We start from the raw sequence: 9,371 nt of genomic DNA, 5'->3' as shown, positions 1-9,371 counted from the left end.
ATTTTTCATTTTAAACGCTAGCATGTTGAATTGAAGAAAACATTTTTAGCTTAGTTTCTGTAAGTTTAATCAAAAGTACTTATAATTAAAAACAAAATAAAATAATTGAAATTCTTCTCATAAATAAAGATTAATTTATATATATCATATGTTAAAAAAACTATTAAAAACTTTTTAAAAATATAATAAGTATAAATTAATTTTTACTTATAGATAAATAAAATATATATAATTTTAATTTATAAATATTTTATTTTATTTTATTTTTTATTTTGTCTTTCAACTTAATTCAAACTGTGCATACGCGAACGTATGCTTGTGTTGGCAACGAACGTGTGGCTTTAGCGAACAATAATCACCCCTACAATGTTAGGAATGAATGATTAGTTCATACAAATTTTCTTCTTACAGTAATTTGTATACCAAAATACATTAATATATTTTCTTTGGGAATGTTTCTTTCTGTTTTATAAATTTATTTTTTAATAACATTTTCAAATTAGTGACTAAAACCTTGTCATACATAAATTTATCCACACACACGATCTCTCTCGTGTTGTAGTAAACATTATTAATTGTAAATATTTCAATGAAGTCGTAATGTCTTAATTGTTGATGGTTTGATGGAGTTATCTAAGAGACGAAATGCCTTCTACGTGCAGCACAGTTGCTGGAAGCAAATCATTGACCAGTAAACTTCATTAGTCACTGATGAACGTTAGATACGATCACAACGTGCTAATAAATAGAAAATCTTGTAACAAAAACAAAGACTTCTTAATCTTTACATGAATTAATAATCTCCATTACTGGAAAGCAACACAGTACGTGGAACAATAAATACGGGTTAAACAAAAAACAAATTAAATAACCAAACTAGACCATGGTAAACTTGACTTGCTGACAACATTCATGCTTCTATATCCCATTCATATAAGCTTCAAATCTTGGTCCCTTCAATATAAGTAAACCTGTATTGAAAAAAAATTCGAGTCAATTTATATATAGCCTAGGCATGATCCTCATTAATTATTTCCAACTAAGAAAATAAAAGGGTGAAATTAATTTACGGATGATTCAATATTACCATAAGTACCTTTTACGAACGTCTATTCTTGGGATAAAAAATCTCCTTTGCAGTTGGTGCCTTCTTACCCCCCCCCCCCCATGTTGAAGGAGATGAGGTGCTTCCCTGAGGTGGAGGCTTAGTAGGAAGAAGAACATTTTGAACATTGGGGTTGCTCGAGCTCATTTTACACAAGGACTTTTGGCAACTCAAAGAGAAATTTTGCTAAGGAATTGTTGTGTCTTGGATACTAAGTGCTCTAAACAAGAGAGTTATTTATATTGATTGATTCAAAACAAACAACAAGTGCATGGCACATTCAAATTAATTTAAAGGATCTTACTATGCACTTGGATGGTAATGAATAGGAAATTTCATTTTTCATTAGTATATTTTCCGAAAAACCAAATAAAATTTCCTATGTAATTGGAATGTAAGATAAATATGAAATATTGAAAGGGTATAAGTATAGATCGTGGTGTCGTGCATTTGGGTTTTAGAATGCAATATACCCAATTTTTCGAGGAACATCGCTTGCAAATGTATCCTTACGCGGCGTTGATTTGTGTTAAGAGGAGGGTAGTTAATGTTTGAATTCTCTAAACGGTTTCAATGTTAAACAGATATTTATTGTTTTCACCTAATTTTTTTTTAACAAAAAAAAGACATTTATTATTTTACGTGCTAACTCTTTTTCGTGGACGATTGAGGAGAAACCCCTCTTTGTAATAATTTGATTCGGGAGATTCATTATGATCTGATTACGGTCAAGTCAAAACCTAAATTAATTGGAAATTTCGTCAGTCAAATTCATATTACTTTATTAAATAAATTTATATTTGTAAGATGGATTTTACAAAATTTTCTTATGTATTATAAAATCAACTTCTATCTATATTATAAATATAACTCTTCAGACTTATTTAGGTCAAAATAAAAGAAAAAAAATATGGTAAATTATTCTATTTATTACATTTTAGTTTTTGATGAATTATCATTTTTTTTTTCATCTGCTTTAATCTAGATCTGACCTAAATCGTGCATCTAGATGTGATAGGTGAATCTATCACTGAAAACTTTTTTCATATACAAATATTCAAATTTAAAACTTTATTTGAGCGATATCAAGTCACTTGCTACTTGAACTAACTTCTTTGGTATCATATTATATTTTCATAGTTTAAATTTTTATTTAAAAACTGAAAATAAGTTAGAAATTAATGGGATAGAATTTTTTTTTTTCTTTTTATTTTACCTCATTCCTAGTACCATTTTCAATATGTTATAAAAAAAGTTAATCATTTAAAAGATATAATTTTGAAAATATATTTTGAATACAAATAATATTTAAAAATATATTTGTTATAAAAAGATAATTTACTCATTTTATATAATAAATTTTAAGTTCTTATAATTATTTTTATTTCAACTAAAATTTAATACCAAAAGTAGATTTTAATGGTAAGAAAAATTAAGAAAAATATTCGAATATAATATCAACACTTTTTTTCTTAATAATTTTTAAATATCTATTTCTATTTCGTTAAAATATATCATATGTTGATTTTAGTTCTTGTTTATTTTAATCAGGAGGTGATTAGTTTAAATATTATCACATGTCAAGTTATATTTAAATTAATATTAATATATAATATTATATACGATGGTTATTAAAAATTCAATCGAAACTATTAAATGCAAAGAGTATTAATCAAACTATAGCTTTTATCGGGTGGTATTTATTTTCAAAGAATACGTTAATTACTCTATCTCTTTCTATTTATTTAACGGTTAACATGCATTAATGTACTCCAATACCATACGCAGGATTAACTGAAGGCAACTGTGTTTGAGACTGTCACAGTCTGCATGCATCGTTGTCATTCGTACTAATAGCTTAGCTTTTGGATTTTAATTGCCCAGATTCGAGGATTATGATCTTCCATCCTTTTCACCGACTATAAATAAAGAAAGACATAACCCTTCTCTTCACTTCCATATCGGTTATGTTTTTCGTCTGAAATATTTTTCGCAATTCTGATATCTCATTCAACAACAGATAGGACTTCTAAAATATCTAAGATCTAGAGATTATTAGTAAATATAAGAGGATGTGTATTTTTACTTATCACTTATATATTAAGATTATGAACTCACTACAAGAAATCATGCTTCACAAGATGAACTTTAATTAAATATTTGAATCCAACGTATAACCATGACGTTGAGTTTTAGCTTGTAATAATCACCATAGCACAAGGTCAAGGGATTAAAGAACTACTCGTTAACTTTATTACTAGTTTTGAACTTTAATTTGATGATTACAAAGAACACAAACCAAAGAAAAATGACTCACGCCATTTAATCTCCATTATTGGAAGCAGATGAATAAGGGAACCCTCTAAGTACAAGAGCAAGGAACAATTATAATAAAATAAAGTAACAAAAAGAAACTACGTTAAACTGGCTAGCACCATGCTTCCTTCCTCTTCAGTATCAATGCTTCCAGTATTATTGGTCCCTTCTTTCTAAACCTGCATGCGAAGATCGATCAAAACAAAATAAGCAAGACCCTTTAAAAATATGTACATGAACCAATTTATATGGCTTGTATATTTTGAATTAAAGCAAATAAAAAAGGCGTTATTCTTGATTATCCGATACAGTACCTTTTGTTGGAAATCAATTTTTCTTGGGACCAAATATATTCTTCGCAGTTGGTGCCTTCTTACCGGCGGAGTTTGAAGAGCTATTGCCCTGAGGTGGAGGCCTCGTAGGACAAAGAGTCGTCTGAGTGTTGGTAGAGTTGGAGTTCATTATGATTACAAAGGGGATTTGGAAAAAAAAAAATTAAAGTTTGCTAAGCAACGATTTGTTTTACAGTTGTGTAATTTGCATATATACTACAATTTCAATACCATGCCAAGGTATTTATAATGAAAATTTGAAGCCTCCTTGGGCACATTCGAAGAAGTAACTTACCAAGTAATTTGATAGCATAAAAAAGAAACTACATTTTTCCATTACTACTAGTTATATTTATTAATTGCCATTCGAAGAAGTAACTTACCAAGTAATTTGATAGCATAAAAAGGAAACTATATTTTTCCATTACCACTAATTATATTTATTAATTGTCATAAACTAATTATATTTCAATAATCTTTTGATCTTGAAACAAAAGGAATGCATAGAGATATATACCTTTTACTACAATTTAGACTTTTATTTTTTTCTAAAGGATGGAGCAGTAAAAGTCAAACTCTAAATCACTTGGTCATAAAAAATCTTGATACTTTGTCATTAATTAATTATTTCAAAAGGTTAAAGTAACTTTATATTATAAAGATGTTTAGAATAGTTTATAAAGAATTTATAAAAGTAACATAATTTTCTCATTTTTTTTACATAATTAATAAATTGTTAGTATAATTTATTAAAAGAAATTTTTAATTTATTTTAATAAATTTTATGAACAAAACTATATTATATTCTTATGTGATAATAATTTATTAACAAATATTTAATTAAGTTATTTATCTAACTGCATCCAAGGTCTCTTGACGTATATAATAAAAAAATTGAAGACTAACCAGTACCCACATTCAAGGAAGGAACTTTCCAAGTATTTTTTATGGCAATTAACAGGGAAACGATGTTTTCCATTCATCCATTGTCGACACACACAACGTAATTGAAAACAAACTCAAATGAAATTGACAGTGAATTGGGAGGCAATATATTTGTTTTTCTATAAGCCAGAGAACTTATTAAGAGAAAAAAAGCAAAGGGGTTTAAATGGGAAAGCAACAGATATACTTCATTCATGCCGTGTGCTTATTCTCTTTAGGTTGTATATTGCAAATCACTGAAATTTTCGTGGAAAAATCATTTCCAACGTATCGTCACACGACTTTGTTTAATGTTGAAGGGTGAGTAGCTGCATTTGACTGTTGAATCAATGAACGTTTTCTAAGACTTTTCGTGGACAATAAAGGCAAACTCTGCGGTTCTGTATCTGAATTGAAAATTTTGGAAATTTCATTACCGTTTGTTTTTATTTCGCTGTTAATTAAAACTATCTAAATATTAAAATAAATACACTGTTATTTTAAAAAAAAATCCTGAAGTCAAAACAAAAAAAAATAATGTAAATCAGAATACCTAAGTTAAAGTTTATCCAAACAAATTCTTATGAGTTAAAATCAGGTCAAAGCTTATATTAACCCTAACAATTAAATGGTTTGTTACCTCTATTACTTATAGAATAAGTTTATTATACGAAAACGAATTTTACGAGAGAAAAAAAAAAGACTTTAGCTTTATATACATCGGCAAGTAATTACGTGAACTAATATTACGTAATTATCATTGAGATTACGGTCTTGTTCACTTTACATTTATAAAATTAATTCTTGTGCAATTTAATAAAAACATGTTTCAATAAAAATATGTAATTCAAATCAATTAAGTATATTTTTTTAATAACATTTAATAATTCAAAAATAACTTTATTAGAATTTTTATTCTCAACTTTAAATCAATTAAATTAACAATCACGAATTTGAAAACGTAGTTCACAAGCAATTTTAGACATTATTTGCTGCGTGACTGGCACTTCTGGGAGTCATTATTCTTGATACTACTTTTACAAACAAAAATTGTGAAAATAAAATTAAGAGAGCGAACGAATTAAAAATTGAAATAAGAGCATTGACGATATCTTAATTGTAGTGGTTAAGAAATATGTAAAATATATTTAAAATTTTTATAAATATGACAAAATTTAGTTTTATTCCACTAAAGCTTTTTATTGAGTTAATTTTTTTGTTTTTTTTTAATCAAAAAATATGCATATAATACACTACCCTCTATTCTATTTTAAATTTTTTTTTCTTTTAAAAAATAAAATGCATCAGTTTAATCTATTTTAAGTTTTCTATTAAAGAATTGTTAGAAACAAAACCATAATCTGATTTTTATATATAAAAAAATCTATAATCTAATTTTTATTTGTATATATGTCCTAATTTTTAAAATTTTTCCACGCTCTACTTTTTTTTATGTATTAAAGTTGAAAGTTATTTATATCTTGTCCATTATCATTAAAGAGAAAATACATGGACGTTACTCAGCTTCTTGAAATATTGACAATGAATGTGTAAAATTTATTAAAAATAAGTATTTAAGTAAAAAAAAATATCAAACAAGTGTTTGAGAATATTTTAGCAAAAAACTTAAAATGTATTAAATTGTTATCCATTGTAAAGTTTTGGGAGAGGATGTTATATAATTTTTAATATTTTTAAAAATAATAGATTATCAATTATTTATTTCAGTTGGTCATGATGAAAATAAATTAATAATTTTAAATGTTATATTTTTATTACTTTAAATTTCTAAATTAACCATTGTTCTAACAATAATTGTAGAAATGGATCTGGAAAACAACCCATATCGTACTTATACTGCTCTTAAATTTTTGTAATATGAACAACAGTCTTAACAACCATAAGAAAAAATATATATATTGATCGAGCTAGATATTACTTAATAGTCAAATACGTCACTAGTATTCTTGTACCTTAGTTATAAAGTTGACCAAGAGTCTTTAATTAATCAAGTGTGAAAGATCACAAGGGTTAGCATAAATGGCATTCATCAAAATGGAAACTCTCGTTAATTAGGTTATGCCGGAGGTTCTGATATTCACATATGCTTTAATTTAAAAGTTCAGTAACAACAACTTTGCATGTCCAAAATGCCATTTCTCATTCAAATTGTGTCTTTCTTCTGATCATTAATTAGTTTAATGAGCCTTTAATTATCTTAGAGGAAAGCTGGAGTAATAATAATAAAATAGGTCAGGTTCTTCATAATAATTATCTTATGTTCGGGCTAAAATTATTTGCAAAACAAGCCATGTTAAGTCTTTCTAAAATACTTGACTAATTGAGAAAAGGTTAAATTTCGGACAATTCAAAAAACTTTTTAAGTTTATTAAGTTGGTATATTTACACAAATACAAATTATATACTGATAATAATATTATCATTGTATTAAATGCTTATTATAATATTTTGATATTATATATTTGTTTGCTAACCTATAAGTGTAATTTTATTTGTTTGTTCAAATATATATTTGTAACGTTATTTAATAAGCATTCAAATTAAATTAAAACTTTTAAAAATTTCAAGTCAAACTTTAAACAAAATCTATATCAAATAAGCAAATTAGTTTAGGATTTTAATCAAAAAATGAGTCAGACTTAAGTTTTGTAAAGTTTAACTTCGTCAATTTCCACCTCTACGAGTGAGTTATATGGTCAATGGAAGCAACTTTTGATTTATTTTTCTTTTGGGGTAAAAATCGAATGTTCTATTGTGAACAAAATTTTCCAGTTGGAAACAGCATTTACTTGGTCAGCCATTTCATTAAAGAAGGGACTATGCTTGTTTGATCTTTGACAGAGAAAATTGTCGTCCTTTTTCCTTAAGCTTTGGTCTGAGAAAGAGACTTGTCACCTAACCTTAATAAACTAGAATTCTACAACTTCCTTCTGAATTAAGGTGCTCCGATCCACAAGTTTGTCACTTGTGGAAACTGAAGGTGTTGATTTTCCATTCCGGTTGAACCCTAGAAGATGATGCTTATCTGTTATATATATAATTTAATATAATAAAATATTGATTATTAATAATTATAATATTTACCATTTTAATTTATTAAATTTTGAAAAAAATAATGCAATATATTTAAATTATCTATTTTAAAAAGACTATTGTCGTGCAAAGTAGAGAAAAATTATTAATTTATGTATACAAAACCAGTGGAATGTGGCTTCTGGTTCATTCTCTTCCCTTTCGTGTTTTTTTATGGTTTTATGCAATGTATACTTTTGGCACCTCTTTTCTGTTTTTTTTTTTTTTTTTTTTACACTACAATAATTTTTTCTCAAAATTTCTCAAACAAAAATTTAAATAATTAAATAAGAATAAAAATAAAAAATATTTTCTGAAATTAAACAACCTCTAAATTTCTCTATTTTTGTTTCATATTTTGGAATAGTTTTTTATTATTATTACTTTCACTCTTGGTTTTTATTACACTTTGTTCTTCCTTTTTATTTCTCTAAGCTTTGTTGTTTCTTCGTCACCATTTTTTAAGTGTATTTTAATCCTGCCATTCTTTAGATATTTCAATTGTATAAAAAAAAAAAAACTTGATTTATTGTTAAAGATAATATCTTTGTTGACTATTGTCGATCTTACATCTTTTTGGGAATAATTTTTTAAAATTATGATTTTATACTTTATAAATTAATTTGTAAAATTATTAATATTTTTATAAATAAATTTTTAAAATTAGAGTTCTACACTTCCAAAAATTAATTTATAAAATTATAGTTCTGGAAATATTTTTTTGAGGTCAAATAAATTTCAAAATTTTAGTTTTCAAACTTCCAGAAATTCATCATAAATAATATTTTTTTTAAATTAATAGATATGAAAATAAAATAAAATAAAATAAAAGTGCAAAAAGCAACTTCTCTGAAAATAACCGATCCAGGCCCACATGAGAAAGAACCCAACAAGGTTGAAGATTGGACTTGGATGCCAATTCAAAACCTGTTCTGGGCCACGACCAAAAAGAGGAACCTCTTCATCGCAACTTTCATGAGTGCCCCCCTATATTTTAGATGCACCGATGGGCTCTCGCGTTTTAAATTTAATATCATTGGATGTTGTGTTGACCAAATATTATCCATTCAGTGTTGAAGTTTAGTAGTGTAACAAAGGTTGTCCATTTGACCCAAATAAAAACAGTGCTGTCAATAAAAATAAAAGTTTAGCAAGGCTTTCTGATTCGACCAAAAATTATAAAGCTTTCTTATTGACCAAAACAAACCAAAGCTTTCTTTACTTTCGAAAACAAATATGGTTTTCTTTGTTAACTTGCTGTAACTAAGTTTACGAAGTAATTCATGACCGAAAAGAAAAAAGGTTATTAAATTATTATAGATCATTTCTAAATAAAATTTACTTAAAGAAAGAAATATTAAACTATTTATTTAGCGTTAAAAATACACTTGATATCAATTTAATTATTAAAATATACATAATAAGAGAAAATTTTAGAAGTTACGAATATAAAAGGTTAAAAACATAAAAGTGAAATAAATGAAGTCAACAAAAATAAATAATGTAATAAATTAAAATATTTTTAAAATTAAAAAATCGATAAAATGGCATATGAATTTTTCGGTGGAAGAGATTAAAAATTTAAAAATAAGGAAAGAGAT

Source organism: Abrus precatorius, unplaced genomic scaffold (genome assembly GCF_003935025.1).
Source record: "Abrus precatorius isolate BTA unplaced genomic scaffold, Abrus_2018 Scaffold10, whole genome shotgun sequence".
Taxonomy (NCBI): Eukaryota; Viridiplantae; Streptophyta; class Magnoliopsida; order Fabales; family Fabaceae; genus Abrus; species Abrus precatorius.
Note: the sequence above shows the minus strand (reverse complement) of the source record.